At 44.3% G+C, this 22,512-nt stretch overlaps 1 protein-coding gene and 2 long non-coding RNA genes across 3 annotated transcripts in view; 2 read left to right on the top strand and 1 right to left on the bottom strand.

The window, feature by feature from the left end:
* The window catches only part of LOC140694894 (trafficking protein particle complex subunit 9-like), a 410,228-nt gene that overhangs the window by 214,564 nt on the left and 173,152 nt on the right, over positions 1-22,512 (top strand). The window lies entirely within an intron of this gene.
* Positions 2,359-5,736, bottom strand: LOC140694893 (uncharacterized). The gene is made up of 4 exons (XR_012070561.1): positions 5,611-5,736; positions 4,297-4,355; positions 3,381-3,575; positions 2,359-2,634 (listed from the first exon to the last, which is right to left on the bottom strand). It is a non-coding gene; the product is annotated as an uncharacterized lncRNA (long non-coding RNA).
* LOC140694892 (uncharacterized) lies at positions 19,472-20,999 on the top strand. The gene is made up of 2 exons (XR_012070560.1): positions 19,472-19,839; positions 20,612-20,999. It is a non-coding gene; the product is annotated as an uncharacterized lncRNA (long non-coding RNA).

The raw sequence follows: 22,512 nt of genomic DNA, 5'->3' as shown, positions 1-22,512 counted from the left end.
TGCAAACGTGGGTGGAAAGGAACGCTTAGATGTCACAGTCCTGGGACCACCTTGCAGATGCTTAATGTCCTACAACCGGGCCAGTCTTCCACAGCAAAAATCTAGGCCACCCAAGTGCCCAAACTGCTGCAGTGGAGGGACACCTGATGGTCCAGCCCCCTCTTTGGGCACCCAGAGGAACCTGGACTCTGGCAGGTTAGGGGCAGGGTCAATTCTAAAACCCAGGCATTTTTGTCCCCACAATTCAGTAGTTATTTGGTGACAGCAAATGGAATATAAACAACAAAGTAACTTGACATGATGTCATATATTTAGCTTACTCAAGAAACAAAGTTTAAATCCAGTCATTCTCCTTCCCACCTGACCTACTTTCCTTTCTCTTGTACTAGCACCAGATTATTACCCACCCAGCCTTAACATGGGTCCTGACTCCACTTACCTCCCTCCCAAACACCACATGAGATGATTCCTCAACCTGGATGTGGGACCAGCAATTACAAGAAGCTTTAGTGGAAAAGAACTGGTTATGCACAGATGCCAACTAAACACTGTAGAATCCTGGTGTCCCACATTAGTAATCATGACAGCTGTTTGCAAGTGTCCCCAAAGTTCATTTAAGACTCTCACTGCTAATTTTGCTGGGACATAAATATGAAACATGTGGACTGCTGGGCTGGACTGCTAAGCTGGGTCTCTAATCCAGGAAGCTCAGTGTCTGCTCCCTGCACCCAGCTCCCTGTTCTGTTCATGCATGTGCATCAAGAAGCTGTTTAATGTCCATTTTAATATCTTAAACAGTGCATTTCAATATTGTCTTCATCCACAAATACGTGTACCACACAGTAGTAATGATCAATCTTAGTATTTGCTTTCTTTGGTCTTAGAGAGTCAGATAAACAGATAGCAAAGATAACAAAGTCATAGAGGGCTATAATATAGTATTTCCTTTATTTCAATGACAAGATTTATTTAAAGAGCTTAGATATAACATCCTTGCATTTATGGCATCATTAAGCATCTGAAGCTGTTACATTATAAAAACTTCATTTCTAGCGAGATGTTATCAGTTAGAGAAGCGCTCGTAAATTTGAGGGGTTGCTGTCATCTCAGACGGAGTCCCTAAAAAATGTCAGCAATCTGCAGTATTGCCATCATGACAAGAACCCAGACAGATGAAATTTGGAAAGCCCTGTGGCTTTCTAGTGCACAGACATAAAATGTTATTTCAGAGGGAAAAGCCTGAATTACAGAAAGTGATAAATGAAATGGTCTAACATGCATTTCTCTTTCAAAGAACTAATACATCTTTTGTCGATAATAACATCTGTCAGTAATTATGAAAAGAGCTGACAGATGCATAGTACTTAATATAAGCCAGGGCTGTTGTATCACTGACACAGATTCATTAATCCCCATAGCATCTCTACGAGGTGGGTACTACAATTATCCCCATTTTATTGGTGAGGAACTTGATAGACACAGAGGGTAAATGACATTTACAAGGTCGACAGCGAGAAACCAACACAGGTGTTCCAGCTTGAGTCTACGCTCTTGGCCACTTCTCTTTTTTTTTTTTTTGGTGATGGGGAGATAATAAGGTATTTCTGGTGGGGGAGGGGAGGTAATTAGGGTTATATGTCTATTTTAGAGGACGTGATGGGGGCTGAACCCAGGACCTTATGCTTGCTAAGCATGCGCCCCATCACTTGAGCTGTGCCCTCCCCTCTAGAGTCTATGCTCTTAGCTTCTAATCCTCACTGTCCCACATGGTAACTGTGGGGGAAGTACAGTTCGTTCATTCATTCGCTCGTTAAACTCAGCCTTCCCAGTGCCTGAGATTCAGCAGTGAACAAGACAACATGCTTCCTGCCTTAAATGAGCTTGCCGCCTCCTGATATATTATCTTCATTTTACCCAGGAAGAAACAAGGTCAAGAAGATTAGCCTTTTCCTGTTAACACCGGAGGATACATGAGGTGCTTTATTTCAATTCTGCCATTTGACTTACACCATGGGGAGGGAAAGCTGCCTTGCAAATCCTGGAGCTCACAAACCTGTTAATCCTGAATTTTTTTTAACACTGTCCCTTACTTGATACTTGATCTGAGAAAGGATGAAGTAAACCTAAAAATGTTCTAAGAGAGCTTGTGGTTTATACAAGGTAACTAACCAGCCACTGTTTACTATCCTAACAGGAATCTGTAGGCATATTTCTTTTCTTTCTCTTTTTTCCTTTTTATGGGCAGCTTTTAAAAACCAAATCAAACCAACCAAACCAAATCACTGATAATTCAACAGCAGGTTCTAAATCACCCCCAAGACAGCAGCTAAACTCGGTTTAGACTTACAATGCGGTTTCTGGTGGTTGGATTGGAGAATGTATCTCTATGCTGAATATAAAAGTCATTCACGGAGCTCTTCTCAAATAGGGCAAAGAAAAGCTCTTGTTCCGGTTGTTGATACTTTCATCCACTTGGAGGACTTTCATAAAACATCTCAAGTTATCAAAGGCTGAGGACCGGGTTTTCAGATCATTGGGCTTCAGAGGCAATATTATGTGCAGTATCTCAGCGTATGTACAGAACACCTCCCACAGGGGGTGTACTTTTGCAAATACAAGCTTGTCATCCAAAACCTACATTGGGAGAATGAAAACACAAACCGGGAAAGTATTTTCACATTTTTAGTACACAGATTTTTCTTACGTTGCTGGTAGTTAAAGCACTTGTGTAAACACACACATATGTCACACTGGTAAAAGTGAAGATATAATAAAAATAGATTTGCAATCCATCATACATTTTTGCCTTAAAGATAATTTCTTTGTTGAAATTACTGAAAAGTTATTTAAAATCCTTACAGTTCCTTCGTAAAATAACCAATGTTTTAGATGAAGAAAAGCAAACTTGTTAATTTTTAGTCCAAATTAGTAACTAAAAATAGAAACACCAAAATATTCTTTGCAGTGGTATTGTAATGACAATTTTTTAAATTTCTGAAACCTAGGACTATTTACATATCTGTTCAATATAGTGTTAAACAGCCATTAAAAGGGATTTAAAAGAATTATATTTATTGATATGGAATATATAATAAAAGGAGAAAGTAAAAAAATGTGAAATGATAATTTTCCTTTTTGGAAGGGAAAAATATCTTCATTTGAACAAAAAAAGTTTAGAAGGATTTTATGATTCTTTATGTATAATTAAGGTACAGATGATTTTTAATTCCATTGTTCTTTCATTTTCAATTTTGGGGGGAAACTTTTTATAATAAAAAAATCTTTAAAAATGTTCTTGCATAAATACATTAATAGATAAATTTATGACTATATTCTCTGGCTATTAAAAAAGATCTCCTAACTGTAGATCTGAAACATACATTCCATAATGCAGATTCTGAGTGACTCGCCTCCCAGCCCACAGCGAAGGCACGGCTAGTGTGACATGTTTCAAATACCATTCCAAGGAACATGCAGGCTCCCAGCCAATGGCTGCAAGGGGACTGACACTGATCTGGTTGCTCCCAGCTGCAGACCATCACAGATGAGGTTAGATCCACAGGCTCATGTTTTCTCTGTCAAAAGAAATCAGAAAATGTTAGGCTTTTACTTTCACCAGGGAACAAGAAGTTGTTTTTTTATGCAAAAAAATAACAACAAACCAATTTGAACCTGATGAAAAGACATTTACTCAAAACAGCACAGTAGCAATGAAAGTGTTCTGGCAGACAGGGACTTGTTGGATTCCTGTGAGTGCTGGACTCCTCACATGGAATTTCCTTGGCACTCCAGAAGGCCTGTGGTTGTCCTCATGGGTTTGTGGCCATAAGTGGTGCACAAAAGTCTCTGGCTTTGCCACAATTTCAAAGCCTTTTTGGCTTATGAAAGGTTTTGTCCTCAAATGGAGTTTTCTTGAGTCCAGTCACTGATGTCATTTACCAGAGTTACAGTCCAGATCTGATATTCTAGACTCTTAATATCTTGCAGACATTCAAATGGTTCAGGTTTGGATGTGTATTCACCTCTGCAGGCCTGGACCAAGTCCGATAAAGACACCCGGACAAGTTCAGCAAAATAAAAAGAAATTTTCCTCTCTGCAAGACTGAAATGTCTGTGAAGCTATAAAAACATCTGCACCTACAAAAATAGGGAACCAACTCATCAATAACATATCTATCCATAATGCATGGACATTCAAAATAAATACTGTATTTACTCCTATTAAATTCTATCTGGTTTTTGCCAAACTGTGTCCTAAACTGAAAGGAAGGTAGGTAAATGTAGAGAATTTTTTACCTTTTAAGGAAAAAGGAACCCTCCTACTCGATTGGTGGGAATGTAAATTGGTGCAGCCTCTATGGAGGACAGAAGAGAGGTTCCATAAAAAAATGAAAATAGACTTCCGTGTGATCCAGCAATCCCATTCATGGGTATATGTTTGGAGAAAAATTTAATTCAAAAAGACACATGCACCCCAATGTTCACAGCAGCACTATTTAAAATAGCCAAGACACTGAAACAACCCAAATGTTCACTGACAGATGACTGGATAAAGAAGTTGTGGTATATTATATATATATATATATATGTATATATACATGTATACATATATATACACACACATATATACATACCATGAACACACACACAAATGGAATACTGTTCAGCCATTAAAAAATAAAATAATGCCATTTTCAATAACATGGATGGACCTACAGGGTATTATGCTAAGTGAAATAAGTCAGAGAAAGATAAACAAATATTCTATGTATTAACTTATATGTATATCTAAAAAATAAAACAAATTAATGACTATAATAAAACAGAAATAGACTCACAGGTACACAGAACAGACTTGTGGTTACCAATGGGGAGAAGGAGAAGAGGGGAGGCAGGAAGGGGTTAGGGGATTGAGAGGTAAAAAGTACTACGTATAAAATGGATAGGTTACAGGGCTGTATCATACAGCACAGGGAAATATAGCCATTATTTTATGGTGACTTTAAATGGAATATAATCTATGAAAATGTTGAGCCTCTATTTTGTACACCTGAAACTAATATGATGTAAATCAACGACTCAATTACAAAATTTTTAATCAAAGTTTTCTTTTCATATTATTTGCAATAAGTTAGAAGCCAGCACTCTCAATAGAAACATAGTGCAAGTCACAATTTTCCAGTAATTCCATTTAGAAAATAAAAAGCAATAAGTGAAATTAATTCCAGTAATAATTACATTTATCCCAAAATATCCAATACACTATCATTTCAAAAGTGTGATTGACACTTTTAAAACTTATTAATAATATTTTACATTATTTTTGTTGTACGAAGTCTTGAAAATCTATTATGTATTTTCCACTTATAGAACATCTCAATTCACAATAGCCACATGTGGCTCGTGGCTACCATACTAGACAGACCAGATTACACCATTCACACTTCTGATAAATTAGCTGCTCTTTCTTATTTAAAAAACTTGCAGAAAAGGGTTTAGATATGGCCTCTATCAAACAAAGCAACCGTGACGGTTGGGGATTATCTTCATTATAAAGTGAAAAATAAAGGTAAGAGAGCCATGCTTACACGTATGTTAATGTAACAATACCTTCTTAATTCATTCAGGACTTTACAATCTTTCTTCATATGCCAAGGATTCACTGTCACTGCGCAATGTTTTTCACTATTATCATCTTCGTGATTGAGAGGCTTCTGATGACCCTGCTTTGCGCATCTGTACATAAATTAACAAAACAGAGAAAAAGACCTTATTTAAGATAATTTAGGGGGGAGGGTATAGCTCAAGTGGACGATCATGTTCTTAGCATGCCCAAGGGCCTGGGTTCAATTCCCAGTACTTCTTCTAAAAATAAAATAAATAAATAAAAACCTAATTACCACCCCCCAGCAAAAAATTAATTTATTACTTTAATTAAAAGTTAAAAAAAGATAATTTAGTGCAGGCTTATCAGGCTACAAGAGCTACAATGAATGCCCCCACCCATTAATTTAGAAGAAGTCTCACAGTATTTCTCAACATAAAGGCTAAAATATAATTGAGAACACTTCCTGATGGTCAGCATCATTTTAACAAAAATGTAGATAATTACGTCCCTGTTGTCAAATTTCTGTCAGAGTTGGGCATGGAACATTTAGTTAGTAAAAGTGACTTTGCAGCTCTCTTTGAAAGAAATGCTGAGAAATGATCTTTTCTGTTGGAAATTAGCCTGCTTTTAAATTCTTCAGTAGGCATACGTGTTTACAAACCAGGCAGGAACTGGATTATATTTTACATATACTTTAGAAACTGATTTGAATTTTGCCCTTTACCTGCAAGGCTATTTCTTAGGTAATAACATAAGCCCATTTCTTAGGTAATAACATAAGCAGGCCACTATACTAAATTTTTTTTCCCTGTTTGCTTAATCCTCACAACAACTCTGTAAGCTGCTATTATTACCCCCATATAACAGATAAAGAGCTTGAGGCAGAAAATAATTTGGGTAATTTGGTAAATGGTGGAGCTGGGTAAGACTGCAGCCAGTCTGACACTCAAGTCCATTCTTTTCACCAATGTCGGATACTGCTACCTACATTCAGCAATGACTGCTAATTTCATATTTAAGTGTGTCATTTCAAAAAGTGCAAAGCTATATTAGTACTGCTGTGTAAATTATCCGTTTGAGATGTGATTGCCAAAAAAAAAAAAGAAATAAAATCAGGGTGCCACTGAGGGGAGGGCAAACTGCATATGGACGGACACAAGGGGACTTTATGAGGACAAAGTTGCACAAATCTAGAAATAGATAAAATGGCTGACTTGTACAATTATAATGTGTGAATTTTATGGCCTGTAAATTACACCTTAATACAGCTATTAAATTAAGAAACTGGGATACCAAATTAAGACTAAAACACATATATATATCACACAAAGAACAACAGGCAAATATCAATATTTACTGCACCATTTTCCTTCATGCAGCTTCCGATCCTCACCCGTTCCTGAAAGGATGATTCATTTTTAAAATAGTCTTTAAATTTATTCAGCAAATAATTTTTGACTGCCTACTATGTACCCAGGACTAGTCTAGGCACTTGGAATAGATCAATAAACAAAACAAAATTCCTGTCCTCACGGAGCTTGGTTGGAGTCTAGCTGGGATGGGGGTGGAGATGACAATTCACACAACAGAGCAGCAGAGGAGGTGGCATGTTAGGAAAGAGGAACCATGGAAAAATCAAAAAAGGGCAAGGTAAAGAGAGTTGAGGGTATGGGATGAGGGTGATGTTGTATTAAATACCAGAGCAGGCCACACTGAGGACTGAGGTTAGAACTAAGACTTGGAGGTAAGAAGTCCCAGGTGGACGGAATAACCATCACCAAGGGCAGCACACACCTCACATGTTCCAGAATGGGGACACGGCTGGAGCTGCGGAGAAGGGTCAGTGCAGGTCCTTCATGGCCTTGGAGGACGTTGTAAGGACTGTGGCTTTTACCCAGAGTGAAATGGGGAGGCACTGCAGAAGGACGACACTATCTAACTTAGGTTTTCGAGGCTCACTTGACTGCCGGGTGAGAATAGTCAAAACGGGTCAGAGATGAAAGGTGGGAAGCCTCTGAAAAGGGCTGTGCAGGAGGAGAGGACAGTGGCTCAGGGCAGGGAAGCAGCAGTCGAGGCAGGAGCCATGGTGAGAAGTGGCTGGGTTCTGGATATGGTTTAAAGGCAGTGTTAAACCAGATCTATTGACAGAATTCATGTGGTATGTCAGTGAAAGTCAGAGTAACTCTAAGCTTTTTAACCCAAGCAGCTGGATGGATTAAGTTTCCACTAACTGAATGGGGGAGGTTGCAGGAAGAACCAGTTTGGGGGGTAGGAGAACAAAGGGCTCAGTTTTTACACATGTTGCTTTTAAGATATCAGAGTTTCAATTGAAGGTGTCAAATCAGTAGAAGATTGTAAGAGTCCAGAGTTGGAGAGAAAAATTCTAGCAGGAGACAGAAATGTGGGAATCATGGGTCACACAGGTGGCACAGGAAGACATGAAACCCAGGTAGTCAAACATTAAGATAACCTGGCATTAACCATAGAAGTTGTCCTTGAGGGCCTGCCTAGTAGGTGTGGATATCAGTCCTAATTCCTGACCACTCGAGTTTTAAAAAGCAACTTACAAATGAATTCGTGCAAGACACTGCCTCCAGTGGGTGGGTCCAGAGCTGGAGTGGGAGAATTGGATGGTGCACGCTACTCCCTACGGTAGAATGTGTGTGTGTGTACACATGTGTGTGTGCGCAGGGGGATGAGATACACCTGGCTTAAGAAAAAGAGCAAGTAAGTCTAGAAGCTGAAAGATGAAAGAACATCCAGATATGGTAGAGGGAACAGGGGAAACACTGTGTACTGTAAGACATATCCCCATAATGCCATTTCCCACCATCCTTTCATCAGGAACACAGTTGGAAAGGGGGGAATTATGTAGATACGTGTGATGTACACAAACTTTCTGACTATGTAACACTGAATATCTACATATGTAGCAAGTTAATGATATTTATATCTGCTTCAAATTTAAAAACAAGTTCACAACAGAGGGAAAATAAAATACTGAGGACTGGTAGAAGTATCATAGAAGGCCTTTCAATGCTCAGAATGGAAGCAAAAGCAGCTTCACCCCACAAAGAATGTCAATAAGAGTCAAGAATGTTTATATTTGCTTAAGAAATTGAGAGTTACAACTTCCTGCTTTAAAGAATTAACATAAGACAGATACCACACTATAAGCAACGTCTATACTGGAGATTTCTTAAAGCTATTTTAGTTCCTGCTTGTTCTGATGTACTCCAGAAACTCTGCAAAGAAAACCTTCTATTCAAAGGCTTAAAGGAATAAAACAAGAAATAACACTGCATTCTTTTCAGTGTTCTCTGTACTGAAAGTCAATTGCAAATGCAGCACCCTGCCACAGGTCTACATTTTTAACAATAAAGACCTTTGCGCAATTTTTCAATTGCTATGTGACTTTGGGTCAGTCTCTCACTAAGAAGCAGAATGGAGTACCAGAAAATGACACATCAGGTCTAAAACTACAGATGTGGGAGATGAACCTACACCAGGAAACAGCTAAGTGGGAGGGTAAGGTTTACCTTTTAAGTTACCGTAAGTGCAGTTACACCTGCTCCCTGCTTCCCCTGTGAAGTGAAGAGCTAGTCTTTTCCAGAAAAGCTCTCATTCTGAGAACTGTCTTCTTTAAAATATTCGGAGATTCTCTTTTAAGGTTCTTTCACTTTTAAGCCTTTCCCCAACTCTACATCCTATAACAAGTGTAAAAATTATCCTATAGCCTATTGTTACAGAACATACTCTACAAAAGCTGAGGTTTCCCAGGGTTTGGATCCCAGAACTCTGCTACCAGATAATCCTAAAGCTTTCCTTCCATAACAGACTCTTCTGCCAATTCCCAGCTGCGGGCAAATTCGGCTTCTCAGACCAGGTAACTTTCTAACTCTGCCTACGAACACTCTGCTGCCAGTAAAGGAACTCTCAGACAGAAAGCACACAATGCCCCTAGTGAGGGTTGCCTCCTTCAATCAATCAAGATGCCATCACCAAGCAAATATTTAAACCAACTGCAAAACCTCTGAAGACAACTTACAAACAATATACTTTCTATGGAGGCATACTATTTGCTCTGGAATAGTGATTTCCATTGGAAGGAACAAAGGACCACATGACCCAAGCAATTTTTTAAAACTGCACATAACCATCCCTCTTCACGTGAGGATTCAGGCAAGACGGTCTTACAGGCCTAGGTGTAACAGAATGACAGCACCTCTAGGAGTAGGGTGAAAAGTAGCGAGGTAGACTTCTAGTGAAAGGGGGTGATGTAATAGGCCCCATCGCCCACTTACCTACCACCACAGGACAATCATCTCAGATCGAGAACAAACACTTTGGGAAACAGGTTGTTTATATTTTTATGGTATTCTGGTGGAAATAACGCCCTGAGTCATGTGAAGTTGTGGCTGCAAAATTGAACAGGGGACTGGACACTTTCACATTCAGGACAAAAGTAGCCCCTGGATAGCCACCATATCTGCTCTCCCCTTTGCCTGTTCACCCCAAAAGCTGCAGGACTCTCCTGCTTGCAATGACACCCACCACTTCTCACAAATTCTTGCAAAGTTCACATCAGCAGCTGGTGGTGTCAAAGTCGCCATTTGTACTGCTATGAAGTCCCTCCATTACTTTATATCCCTTCTATTTTCTCTGTTGTCTTCCTAGCTACACTTGCATCCACAAGATGGTTACCGCACTAACATTGCCTCTGTAATCAGTCCAGGATATAGGAAGTAGAGATTCAACTGTAACCAGTCCCAGAATACTTGTCATCCCACTCTAGTGTCCCAAAAAATACTCTGGCATCCCTCATCTCACTCAAAGAACCACTGCATTACTTAGAGGTTGTAAAATTAGAGGGCTTTCTCTACTGGGAAACACTGTGGCTTGTGGTAGAGTTGTGATTTCAGTTTTTGCAACTACTTACAGGCAAAAAGACATGGCCCGCAAATTTTCTTCAAGCGTTTGATATTTAAACTTTCATTAGATACAGAGCCGGTGGACTAACCGCAATCTATGAACATATGGTCATATTATCAAATAATGTTCATGTCTACCTTACAGACATGTAAGGACTTGGATTACACCTGCAGCCTCTAGGCCTTTAGAATTGGATGTGAAGCATCCTGTGAGATAAAAAACCTCCTATCCAGTCACAGAACACAATTACAGACAACATGACACTAATGTCACTGAATACTTTAGTATAGTCCATGTATGGTTAAGTTACATCTCCAATTTCTCAGAGCTGGAAAGGAGATGTCTAGAAAAGCTGGAAAAGCCCAATTACCAAAACAGCTCAAAAGTTAAAGCAGACTCCTGCACCTCCCAGAACAGAGGGCGGAGGGGGCATTGCCCACCACTCTGTCCTCCCCCAGGACGTGGCATGTGGGGAAGCAGGCAGGAATGGGTGGCTGGGACTCGGAGGTGGAGAGGTGATGAAAGCAAGAGTGGAACTGCTCTGGTCCTAGAACAACAGAGCTGTAAAAAGCTCGGCTTCAGTTCAACCAACTCCCTCTCCCACTTTCCCTCCCACCTACGTGACAAACAGAGCACAGCCAGGCACTTTCTGCCCATGACGGTGACTACTAGCAGGAAAGGGACCAGGATAAAAGCATGTCCTATAAAAGATCAGTCTGATTTTAAGGCTATGTTATAAACAATGAACAGCACTCTCAGAGTGGGACACTTGTGAGGCGCTCAAGTAGGGAGGAGGAGGTTGAGGATCCATTTCCAGCACTTCCATGTCTTTTATCACTCCTATTTCTGACCTTTCCTTTGCCACTTTTTGTAGCACTGCCATCACTGGCAGGTAAAGGGGCAGCAATGTGACTTGGCCGTTTGGCTGATGGGGCTACATTTCCCAGCAGTGGAATGAAAAGGCACTGGAAGAGGATCAGCTGGAAGATGTGCACTGCGGTCCTGGCCTGTGCCAAACACTAACCAGGTGATCCTGGGTTAGGCTCTTAGTCTCTCTGGGCTTCCGGCTGTTTACTTATAAAATAAGGTTTTGTCATTACACAAATATATCCAATATGAAATGTAACGTGAAAGTCAAACATAATGACATCTCACCTGCTTGCCTCAGGGAACTGTACAAGCACTGAACACTATGTGAATGTAAACACAGTCTTAAGAATACTATTGAGATAAAGCGCTAAACTGAACATGGAGATAAAGTTTTTTGGATTTTCTTGGCTTTCTTTTTTAACTGCAACACTGAATTAATAGTTATTAGCTATAATCCACACCACCACCACTGCGAATAAATAAAGAAGGCAAGCACTGCCTGGATGCCTGTTATTGCCCGATGCTAAGCAGGGTGAGGGGTATAAAGGAGGCTGAACAAGTGAGTCTTCTCCAGTTACCAGCTAAGTGAGGAGACACATTGGAAATCACCCAGGAATGGTACCAAGTCAGTACTCAAATCCAAGATTACAGGCTACTGATCATAAACAGTACAGGAATACAAAGAAGAGCTAGAAGTATTTGGAATAAATAGGGAAGACTCTATGAAGGGGATGGGGCTCCAACTAGTTCTCAGGGCAATTCTAATCTGTTTTAACTGAGGACTGGATAGGAAAAGGCTGGTGACTCCTGGTTTTTAATAAGGCACAGGTTACCCTAGGAGGCTAAGTTACATAATGATTGGAAAAAATAATGTAAGTCCAAAATGATGAAGGGTCGAGACTCCCTGGCTGAGATCTGGTTGTGTTAAGTCTTTGACTTGACTGTAGATGTTGGAGCACCAAAACTCTAGGTTGACTGAAAGGGGGGGAGAGAATATCCAAGAATTCAGCAGAAGGAAAAATTCATGTATCAGGGATGAAAGCTCTTCATCAGAGTATCAGCAATCAGAATAGACACTTGAAACCAACAACATACAGTTCAAGAAGCTGACAAAATGTGGAGGGTGGTGAGAGAAAGACAAATCAAAGACCACTCCAAGCCTTTGTGTATTCAAGACCGGAAGAATGATTATCCCACTGAATAAGTGGAGACGCTGCAAGAAAAAAGATTATGAAATCAGCTTTAGACATGTTGAATCTGACGTATGAGCTAAGAGTAGGTTTTCTCTAAGAAGCTCAAAATTCAAAACTGAAGCACAGATGTTGAGTACAGACTTAAGATGCAGATGGACAAGACATGATAAATCTCCTAAAAGAAAACATAGGCAAAACATTATCTGACATAAATCTTAGCAACATTCTCCTAGGGTAATCTACCCAGGCAATGGAAATAAGAGAAAAAAATAAACAAAAGGGACGTAATTAAACTCATAAATTTCTTCACAGCAAAGACAACCATAAGTAAAACAAAAGGAAACAACAAACTACGAATGGGAGAAAATATTTGCAAATGATACGACTAACAGAGGCTTAATTTTCAGAATATATAAGCAGCTCATAGAACTTAATAACAAAAAAACAAACAACTCAATCTTAAAATAGGCAGAAGACCTAAAGAAGCATTTCTCCAATGAAGACACAAATGGCCAATAGGCACATGAAAGAATGCTCGATATCACTAATAAACTGAGAAATTCAAATCAAAACTATAATGAAGTATCAGCTCCCATCAGTCAGAATGGCCATCGCTCAGAAGTTCATGAATGATAAATGCTAGAGAGGCTGTAGAGTGAAGGGTACCCTCTTACACTGCTGGTGGGAATCTAGTTTGGTGTAGTCATTATGGAAAGCATGGAAATCCCTGAAAAAACTAAAAGTAGACTTACCCTATGACCCAGCAATCCCACATCTGGGTATATAACTGGAAAGAACTCCAATGTGAAAAGATACCTGCACACCAGTATTCACAGCACCACTGTATACAATAGCCGAGACATGGAGGAAAGCTAAATGTAGCAACAGATGACTGGATAAAGAAGTTGTGGCATATTTATACACTGGAATACTACTCTACCATGAATAGGACAAAATAAAACCATTTGCAGCAACATGGATGGAGCTAGAGATCATCATTCTAAGTGAAAGCAGCCAGAAACAGAAAAATACCAAATGATACCACTCATATGTGCAATGTAAAAAAAGAGAGAAAAAGACACTGTGAACTCATCTACAGAACAGAAACAGACTTGCAGACTTAGTAAACAGTCAAGGTTACCAGGGAAAGGGGATAGGAAGGGATAAATTTGGGAGTTCGAGATTTACAAATGTCAGCCACTATATATAAAAAGAGATTTTAAGTTAAGTTTCTTCTATATAGCACAGAAACCTATGTTCATTATCTAGCAATAACCTGTAATGAAAAAGCCGATACAGCCACCAACTGAGGAAGCAAGAGAAGAAAGGAGAGTTAGTTATGCTGGGCTAGAGCCGACTTCTAAAATCCTTGTCAGCCACTGAGGCTGCCCCGAGTACACTGAGCTTTCCTTCCAGGGACAGGCGGACATGACATGCGTCCTGCAAACCTGGGGCAGCAGAGGCCGTCCCCAGGTCTGGCCCTAGGGGAGATGGGAGCAAGTCCACCTGCTCCCCTTGGGGCAGCACCCCTCCCTGCAGCCCCCGCCACCTGACTGCACCACGCCTGCCTCTCAGGAAACCACTGACTTGAAAACAAGTGGTCCACGAACATGGGGCAGCGGCAGGGAGATGGGCAGCGACCTGGCAAGCTGGTAGATTTGCCCCCATCTCCCCCACGGCCTGTCAAGGGCTCGGCCTCTGCTGCTCCAGGCACGGTCCGCAGGTCAGCCTGCTCTCGGGAGGAGGGCACGGTGTGGTCAAAGGCAGTGGCGGGTTATGGGGTCTGCCCATGGGAGCCCTTGGATTTGCTTCAAACTCCCCAGCGCATGGCCTGAGCTTGGCCTCTGCTGCCTCAGGTTCGTGGAACTCAGGTTACAGGTCAGCCTGCTCCTGGAAGGCGGGTGCTGTACTGTCAGGGAAAGGTGGTGGCTGCTATGGCGGGATTGGGGCTGCCCTGTGAGAGCGGGGGTTGCAACAATTTCCCGCTGCTGCTGCAGCCATCCCAGCACACTGATCGCACCGAGCCCATCTCCCAGGATCAGACTGACCTGTAACCTGAGTCCCACTAACCTGGGTCTTTAGAGGCCGCCCCCAAGGTCAGGCCGTGGGTAAGATGGGAGCAAATCCAGGGGCTCTCATGGGGCAGTCCCCATTCCATCCGAGGCCCCGCGACCGCACCGCACCCGCCTGCCAGGAGCAGGCCATCGTCTGAGGGCCAGTCGGAGATGCTCTGGAACCGTCCACGCGCCCTCCCAACTCCCGGGGCTGTACCTGCTCTCCTAAACCCGGGTAGAAGCGGCGGCAAAAACGCGGTGTTCAGGAACTACTAATACCGGGGTTACCACGAACCACAGCGGCGGCTGGGACCCGCCTCTGGGTCCTAACGGGACGCGCGGCCGGGACCTCACCTCCGCACCCCTCCCTGGGCGCCTCCTCAGCTGCACAGCACAGGCGTCACCCGCCGGGTCCCCGAGAAGCGCGCCCCTACCAGCGCCCTCTTAACTGCCCGGCAGCGGCAGCCGAGCCGCGGGCAAGCGGCGGCCCAGGCCCCAGGCCGTGTTCCTCTTCCAGGAGCTGGTCCAGGAGCAACCGGCTGCCGCCAGCTTCCACGCGTTCTGGGTGGGTTCCGGCGTCCGCGCGTCTGTCCGTCTGCGCGTGCGCGCCCCTCCTCCTCCCGCCCGCAGCGCAAACTGCTCGGGTGGGTCTCCTGCTTTACCGGCCCTGGCCGCTGGGGCCGGGAGGAGCCAGGTGGGGCCCCTCCTGCTTGTCCCGCTGGGTCTCCATCCCCAGAGCCTTCACCCAGCCACCGACTGGGTCCTGGCACAGAACTAGAACCACGACTGCCCTAGGCTAGGCCTCACCCACCCAGCCCCACTTCCCCTGATCAACTTCCCCTCCCTGTTACTACCCTCCCACCACTGGCCAGGCCCAGTCTCCCACCAGACCTTGAAGACAGGGCTCCTTCTCCTCACACCATTGTCCCTGCCCTGACACTCCATCCTGCTAGGTCCTAACCTATGGCCCCTACACCCACAAGCTTACCCCTCATGCCTCAACACAGGACACCCAACAACCTGAAATTATCCCCCTCACCTCTCAGCCAGGTCATTTCCACTCTGATCGGGCCCCACACCTCTCAACCTGTACCCCCACACCATGGGATCCCCTTCAATCTGAGTGCACCCCTACTCTGAGCTCACTCACTCACCCCTCACCCTGTGGTTGGGGTGGGGAAATCCGTGCTCCAGTAATGATGACTACTGCCACCAGTGGGGGATCGAGCCTAGTGTGCACCTTCATAGTTAATGTCTGAGACTACAGGGTGAGGCAGGCTGGGCTGAAGGTGGTTCCAATTCCCGCCTTGGCACCCTGATCCCCGCAGCCTGTGCCTCAACTGACCCGATGGGTCAGGTTGATCCCAGGCTGCCAGCCACTGGCCTTGGGCTTTGGGTGGTTGATGGTACTGATGGTGATCTGGACCCCTAGGGCGGAGGCACTGGGCACGCGGACCTTTGGTGTGGGGGAGTTCAGAGTTTGCACTTGATCCCAGGGTTACACAGCAGATGGTGGGCTGTGTGCATGGGGCTGTGTGCATGGCATGGACTCAGCACAGGTGGGTGCAGGGACCTTGTTCATTCACACCAGGCCAGAGGGAAGAGGAAAGGGAGTTTTTAAAGTGTCAAAGTGAGGAATCCAAAGCTTTAGAGCAAAGTAGGAAGGTGCACTGGCCAGGCCACCATGGATCTCACCGCGACGCTTGTCCCTTGCATCAGGGGAGACTGGCAGTTGACTGGCCAATGAGACATCCCCTGCTGTGGTATAGTTTACAGGCAATTGAAGGGATTTTGAAAGGTAATTTTAATCCAATAATTGTCAGTTTCTCTGCGGTAGATTAGGTCCAAAATCATGGTGAATCTGGCAAGGATCCTGCCTGAAATCCAGCCTGGGACAGTGGAGGACCCACCCAGGAATCATCCACTTAGCTCTCACCAAAAGTCACTGTAATAGAGAAGAACAAATCTGACTCCATATTGGATCTGTTCCTTTTCTTTAACCCTCTGCAGTGTTTTCTAGGCTTAGACTTGCTAGCTCTGCACTTTTTGTAAAACAGGGTTGCCTTTAGCCTGAAATAAACAGGAGAGCCTATTCTCAAAAGTCTGAGCTTTAAGGATATTAACACTTTGCACTCCTATAAAGATAACAAGTTGCAGAATAGAAAAAGTTAGTTTTGTTGCAGGTTTTGCAGAAACACCATGATCTGACCCACGTGGACAGCTGCAAAGGATTCCAAGAACAAGGAATTTCTACACCAACAAGTTTGCAACAACCAACCACAGCCCCTCCACTTTTTAGCAGAATAAGAGCCTGAAGTTGACATGTGGAAGATGGTTCTCCAAGATATTAGTCCGCCATTATCTTGGTTTACAACTGTTTATGTAGACCAGGCCTCTGTAAGTCCTCTAACAAAACAAAAGTAGTTTTCTATTCTACAACCTGTTGTCTTTATATAAGTGCAAATGTGTTAATATCCTTAAAAATCAGAGCCTTGAAAGTAGGCTCTCCTGTATATTTAAGGCTAAAGGCAACATTGTTTTACAAAGGTGCAGAGCTAGTAAAACTAAGCCTAGAAAAGAGGGCAAAGGGTTAAAGCCAAAAGGACAGATCTTCTATGGAGTCAGATTTTTTCTTTTCTATTATACTATATTCTATTTTTGTTTTAAGTATATAAGAATAAAGTTTAGCCTTTTCCCATTTTAAATTGTGCAATTTTAAGGAGCATTAATTGCATTCACAGTGCTGTGAGACCAGCACCACTTGTTTCAGACTATTTCCTTCCTCAAAGTAAAAGCTTGTATACAAAGAGCACCCCACGTCTTACCTCCCCCAGCCCATGACAAGCCCTAATCCCCTTTCTCTCTCTATGTCTTTACCTATCCTGGAGGTTCCCTATCAATGAAATCGTATAAAAGGTGGCTTTTTTTTGGTTTGTCTGCCCACATATCTTAAGTAGGGACGGGTGAATTATTTTTTTTTCACGTGAATTAGCATTTTTGTATTTTGAGAGGAAAGTCCAGATGGATTAAAGATGAGACGTACCATATGAAGCCCTTTTAGTAACTCTGTGTATAATCTCGGGGTAGGCACTGTTGTTCTAAGTGTGAAATCAGAGCCAGAAGGGAGATGCTTAGCTCTTCTTGTGGCAAAATCAAACCAAACAAAAGCAGAAAACAAAGGCCAAGAAAGACAGCTGGAAAGACAAACCACAGCCTGGAAAAACCTTTCCTCATGACCCAAGGTCGGAAAAAAGCTTCACATCCCTGTGGTCCAAAAAGCTCTTGAAGCCCAGTGTTCTGAAAAGAAACAAAACACACAGAGTCAGTTCCAACGAGAGGCAGTGCAGGTGGCCGGTTTGTGCTGGAGATGCTCGACCTCTCAGGTGAGGACACAGGCAGACAGACAGACTGCAGAGACAGCATTGGCCACCATCACCCTGGCAGGTCTTTAGCCCGGTGACAACCAGCCCTGGTGACAATGTGAGCAGGCAGAGGCCCCAGGAGGTACCCTGGAAGGAAGAGCAAATGGACGCTCCTCTCCAGCAGAACAAGGTGTAGGATACATCAAAGTGCCACAGGTGCATCCCTTCCCTAGCAGTGCTGAGCCTTAGAGAAGATCCCACCAAAGTGCTTGCACAATTTTCAAAGATAATGTTTCTTCAGTAACATGAATTCAAAATAATCAATATGTCATCAAGGGATTTTCAGAAGTGACCTGCCCTGGACCCGTACAATACACACACATAAATACACACATATACACATAAATATATACACACATACATACAGGAAAACAGACAGACAGACTGAAACACAGAGAAGCACGGGGAGACAGAGAAACAGAGAGAGAGACAACTCAGAGAGGCACTGAGAGACAGAGACCGAGAGAAAGAACACTGGAGCTGGTAATGAGTGGAACTCACATACATTTTCACAAGTCAGTCTATGTGTCAGAACCTGGTCCCAAAGTCGATCCACCCTCCAGGGGAGGGTGTGGGGATCCCACAAGGGTGTGGGAACAGAAGGCAAAAAATAGGAATCCATTGTGGGGCAGCCAACCACAGAGGCCGAGATGGGACACTGGGCCTGTATTTCAACATGACAGAATGACCTAGGAGGTTGTATGCCAGAGCGGACGATGTCAGAGTTGTATTTAATTTCAGTCTCACGACTGGGAGCGGGGAAGCAAGCAGCAAGGAAAGTGACTTTCTCCAGACCCCAGGGCAGACCCCGGCCTGTGTGGGGTGTGCTTTGAACTCTGCCAGCCCTCTGTGGGGTCCTTCCTTTGCTGAGTCTGTGCACGATCTCCCTGTGATGCCAGCCCGTGGGGGTGACAGAAGCAATAGGTGTTTCTAGGTCTAGAGACAGGATGGGTTCTCTAGGAAGCAGGGGCCAGAATGATCCCCACTGTGCTGATGGGGGATTGGGGAGGCCCTGAGAGGCACATGGCTTGTCCAGGATGATAACACTGCTGACTAGGGGGAGCCAGGTCTGAACCCAGCTGTGTCTTCAGAGCTGCGGCACTGGTTGCATCCAGGCCTCCCCAGGGCTATGGGGGGGGCCTGAGTTGGTGTCACTGTGTGTGGACATGGCATGGAGTGAGAAATGAGAGATTGGAAGCCCAGAAAGGCCCTTGAGGAGCTTTGTGTCAGGAGGAAGCTTGGAGAAGTGGACCCCAGGAAGTGACCTCACTTCCCTGGCAATAGAGCCCAACAGAACTTGGAACCGAAGTCACCAGGCACCCACTCTGTAGAGAAGTCCCTACTCAGCTCACCTGGTTGGAGACAGAGTCATGTTCTGCTGCATTCCATTATCCTGAGGCCGCAGGCCCCAGAAAGCCCGCAGCGAGGGTCTCTACCAACGCTGCCGGCACTGGGTCAGGTCTCACCCAAGGCACCTCTGGCCTTTTGGACAGAGAGACCCAAAGGTAACACAGGGAGGCCCAGGGCAGGCCCCTCCAGGCTGGGCCACCACTCAGATCCCATCCAGGTAGCCACACGGCCCCATCCTGCCTGGTGGAGGTGGAGCAGTCAAGTTGGGGATGGGTATCTGCCTCAAGAAAGAGAAGGACAGAGGCCTGGGGGGCCCAGTCACATAGACAGCCCAGAACAAAGCTGGCTGGCTGAGATGTGGAGAGGCTGGGAAGGGTCCTGCTGCCCGAGGTGGAGCCCATGCTCTCTGGGTATGTATTTTCCCTCCCGGATGTCTGAGCTGAAAAAGGTTCTGGTCTGATCTAGCAGCAGAGGGTAGAGTCTAAGGAATCAGGAGTGTTCCTGGCCGGGAAGGACTCTGAGACTTCCATGCTGGGTCAGCTGCTGGTCACTATCATTGCAGAGCCAGATACCACATATTGAAAAGAAGCTGATGAATAAGAACACCAACGCCCCCTCCCCAAGTGAAGGGCTGGTGTGTCACTCTTCTGAGGGCCAGCGCAGACTCCTGGTGGGTCTGGATATGGAGAGGTCCCCACCACCATGGCCCACAAATCAGTGGGGCAGGCCTCCGACCCAGACATCACCCAGGGCTCTCCCAGGGACCTACCCGGGGCTGACGGGTAGCTCAGCACACCCTGGTCTGACCTGGAGCACCGTGCCCACCTCGCTGCAAGTCAGGTGGAGGACCAGGAGCCCCCGAAGCAGAGACCAAAGGTCAAAAAGGTAGGGCTGGTGTATGTGTGTAGGTGAGGGTGGGGCAAAGGCTGGGCCACACAGGGAGGTGTCCCTAGAGGCTACTGTTGGGACCAGAAAAAAGAATGGCCTCAGACCACCTGTCTGGAAAAATTCAGTCACAGAACACATCCTGTGGGCACTTTCTGGGTGGGAGCTGTCTGGAAAGCTCTGGGAAGATTTCTGTCCTTGTAGAGGCACATGGAAAGGGAGGCAGGTGCGTAAAATTTTCCTCTCTCACAGCATGAGATCTTCCACAAGACTTAAAACTCTCTCCACTTCCAATAGTTACAGAGGAGGCAGGGGCAGGGGAAGATTTCAGAGACCAAAAATGGGACGAACTGGATCCTGCAGGAGACCTCGAGCTACCTCCTGCCGCTCCTGCAGCTCTTCCTGAACCTGCATCTGCAGCTGGACTGCTGGGCAATGGAGAACCAGTTCAGGCATCACCACCACCTGGGGTAGAGCCCCCTCTGCACCCACCCACACCTTCTTCTCCAAAATGTTTTCCAAAATCCCACCGTCAGTCCCCCCACAAACTTGACGTCCCTTCCGCTGGAGATGTTTTTGTTTCATTTTCTTTAGTTTCCTTTGCTTGTTTCACATCATTTATGACATCCTTTATTTTTCTTTTTAGAGTTTCATGTAATAAAATATAGACTTTTCCCCTTTTAAATTATGCAATTCAGGAGCATTAGGGGTATTCACAATGTTGTGCGACCATCACTACCATCTAGTTTCACACTATTTCTTTCCTCAAAGTGAAACCTTGGATCCAGAGCATGCACTCCCCTCCCTCCTCACCCAGCCCCTGACAACCCCAAGTCCTCTTTCTCTTTGCGTGTCTTTACCTCTACTGGTTGTTCCCTGCCAATGAAATTTTAAAAAAGGATTTTTTCCTTCCTGCCCACATGTTTTCACCTGGGGCTGAGGATTTTTGTTTGTTTTCACTTGAAACAGCATTTTTATTATTTTCAGGGGATATGCAGGGGGATTAAAGATGTGATGCACAAAATGAAGCCCTTTTGGTAACTCTGTGCATAATCTCAGGGTAGACACTGCTGTTCCCCCTGTGACACCACAGCCAGAAGACACAAGGGAGATGCTTAGCTCTTCCTGTGGCAAAAACAAAACAAAACGAATCAAAAAAATTAGTAAAAGCCCAGAAAAATTGCTTGAAAGGCAAACCACAACCTGGAAAATTCATTCCTCATAACCAAAGGTTGGAGAAATTTTTCCCATCCCTGTAGTCCAAAATCCTTTTGAAACTCAGTGTTCTAAACAGAAACAGAACAGGCATGGGCAGTTCCAATGAGAGGCAATGCAGGTGGCCAGTGTGTGTTAGAGATGTTTGACCTCTCAGGTGAGAACAGAGGCAGAGAGAAACACTGCAGAGACAGCATCGGTCACCATCACACTGGCAGTTCTTTAGTCAGGTGACAACCAGCCCTGGTGACAATGTAAGCAGGCAGAGGCTCCAGCAGATCCCCTGGAGGGAAGAGTGAAGGGACACTCCTCTTCAGGAGAACAGGGTGCAGGACGCATCAAAGGGCCACAGATGCATCTCTTCCCCAGAAGATCTGATACTTACAGTTCATCCCAATAAAATCCTTACACACCTATTCAAAGATGCCTTTTCAAGGGTGTCCATCACAGCACTGGTTGAAACAGTCGGAATTAAGGCAACACTAATATTGATGGAGAGGGGATGGGGTCCATTCGTTCTGGTTCATGTGGATGAATGAATGCTGTTCAGTTGGAAAAGTGGGTGCCTGGTCTCAACCCAATGTCAAGGGAGGCCTCAGGGTGGAAGTATGCAGACCCACTCTCTGCATCCAGGGTCCCATCTGCACGACCACATGTGTGTGAAATCAATATAGATGGAAATTGACCTGATTGTGAGTGTGTGAGAGACAGAGATGGAGAGAGACATACTGAGAGACACAGAGACTGAGTCATAAGCACCAAATCATTCATGACAGACACCGCTGTGGGTGGGAATTACAAATCACTTCTTTTTTAGGCAATATTTCAATTTTTGTACTGTGTCTGTATTACTCTACTAATTCTAAAAGGATTAAAATCCTATGCTAATGTGACCCATTCATTACTCATCTATGGAGTAATTAAAGTACATTAATCCTATTTTTAAAAGAATTTAAAGCCTTCTCAGGACTCAGTTCCATGTC

This window comes from Vicugna pacos, unplaced genomic scaffold, assembly GCF_048564905.1.
Source record: "Vicugna pacos unplaced genomic scaffold, VicPac4 scaffold_109, whole genome shotgun sequence".
In the NCBI taxonomy this organism is placed as follows: domain Eukaryota; kingdom Metazoa; phylum Chordata; class Mammalia; order Artiodactyla; family Camelidae; genus Vicugna; species Vicugna pacos.
This window is presented reverse-complemented; position numbering and strand designations above follow the sequence as displayed.